The 2,005-nt window shown below is 40.0% G+C and overlaps 1 non-coding gene across 1 annotated transcript; it reads left to right on the top strand.

Moving 5' to 3' along the window:
• The first annotated feature begins 227 nt into the window (after positions 1 to 227).
• LOC141597877 (small nucleolar RNA R71) lies at positions 228 to 334 on the top strand. The gene has a single exon (XR_012523089.1). It is a non-coding gene; the product is annotated as a small nucleolar RNA R71 (small nucleolar RNA).
• Positions 335 to 2,005: the final 1,671 nt, after the last annotated feature.

The raw sequence follows: 2,005 nt of genomic DNA, 5'->3' as shown, positions 1-2,005 counted from the left end.
TAAGTTAAGCACCCAATTGAGTAATGGAGTCCACTTCATGCTTTCCTCCTCTAGTAGCCTTGCGAGGTCTACTATATTGTGAGTTATGGACCGCCATTTCCTCAATTTTGTTCCAATTTTGATTGTCATCAACTTCGGTGAACATTCCATTTGATCCCATGTTGAGAATGTTCCTTGAATCTTCATAAAGACCGTTACAAAATTTTTGTACCAAGAACCACTCGTTGAGTCCATGATGAGGACATAAGCGACAAATTCCCTTGAATTGCTCCCAAGCTTCATACAAGGATTCTTCATCTCTTTGCTTAAAGCCCGTAATTTGAGCTCTTAGCATGTTAGTCTTTTCCGGTGGATAGAACTTTTTGTAGAAAGCTAGAGCCAACTTTTTCCAAGAATCAATTCCGAGAGTAGCCTTATCAAGGCCTTTAAACCATTGTTTCCTGGTGCCAATTAGAGAAAAAGGAAATAAGACCCATCGAATTTGGTCTTGAGTTACACCGGTTTGAGAAATCGCATCACAATAGTCACAAAAAGTCTCCATATGAGAGTGAGGGTCTTCACTAGGCATCCCCCCAAATTGGCTTCTTTCGACTAATTGGATAAATGCGGATTTGGCAATAAAATTTCCGGTTAAGTGTTGTGGTGTGGGAGTACCATTGGGTAGGTTCTGCTCGGTGGGTACGGAATGTGATGAAAACTTAGGCATTGTGGGTTGATTTTGTGTTGGATTTTGTGTTGGGTTCGCCTCACCTTCTCTTGCAAAAGGGTTGATGAACTCAATAGTATTTGGTTGAATATATACAACCTCACCAATACCTCTCAAAGTTATCCTAGCAAGTCTTCTATTGGTTGTCAAAGTCCTTTCAATTTCGTGATCAAAGGGTAACAAGTTACCTTGTGACCTTCTAGACATGCAAAATATCAAACAACTCGAAAATAATTAGAACAAACCTTGAGGAGTTTTACTTCCCCAAGGCAAAGAAAAACACAACTAATAACAATACAAGAAAATCTAAATCAAGTTAACACCGTCCCCGGCAACGGCGCCATTTTTGGTCGTGATCCCTCGTGGGGTTTAGTTTTCAGTACTTGTCGTTAGGAGCACCTAGACCAAAACACAATTTATAACTTCACCAACAACTCTACAATTAGTAAAGAGGCAAGTAAACGTCGGATCCCAAGGGACGGGAATTGAGATGAGATTTGTGGTGTCCAAGGGTGTCACAATTGGGGTTTGAAGTAGAAGATCACTAAACTAAAAAGTAATAAAAGTAAACAAGCAAGATGAATTAAAAGGGATGTAAACAATTGATAAAAGGCACTAGGGTGTCATGGGGTCATAGGGGATTCATGGGAATTGATCATACAAACATATTCTCAAGTTATAAGCAAGCAATTATTGTTGTGATGGATCGAGTTGGTTTATATCTTACAATCCTAGGAAAGTTTGGGTCCCGGAGCCGAATCGATTAGATTGTACAACACCTACAAGTCGACTTAATCTTCCCTACTCAACTATATGCATGGTCTAATGAGACTCGAGTTGATTTATGTCTTACAAGTCTCATTGAAAAGATAGGTGATGGGTAAAAAATGCAAGGATTCATAGGCTCACATTTCATCAAACATAACATGTGAATAAGTTGAGATCACAACAAGCAAGCAAATGGGTATCTGGGAATCCGGGCGTCTTCTAATTAGACTAATGGGATATTTGATTGATATTAACTACACTAAAGATTGCTAAGAAGAACATGCTCTTCTAATTAGACTAATGAGATATTTATAGTGGGGATTAGGTACATAAATTAGGGTTTACTAAGGACTTAAATGACTATACGTCCTTGAGGAATCGCCGGTCTCTAAGGAGACTCCGGTCTCTTTTTCGCCGGTCTTAGAAAAAGATGTGCATCCTTCCTTGAAGCTTGTAGAATACGAAATGGAACTGTCTGGGAATCCGGGCGTCTTTAGCACGGGACGGGCGGATTTGGGCGTTCCTGGACGG

The sequence above is a fragment of the Silene latifolia genome, chromosome 8, assembly GCF_048544455.1.
Source record: "Silene latifolia isolate original U9 population chromosome 8, ASM4854445v1, whole genome shotgun sequence".
In the NCBI taxonomy this organism is placed as follows: Eukaryota; Viridiplantae; Streptophyta; class Magnoliopsida; order Caryophyllales; family Caryophyllaceae; genus Silene; species Silene latifolia.
The sequence above is the reverse complement of the archived record's forward strand: the minus strand, read 5'-3'. Positions and strand labels throughout refer to the sequence as shown.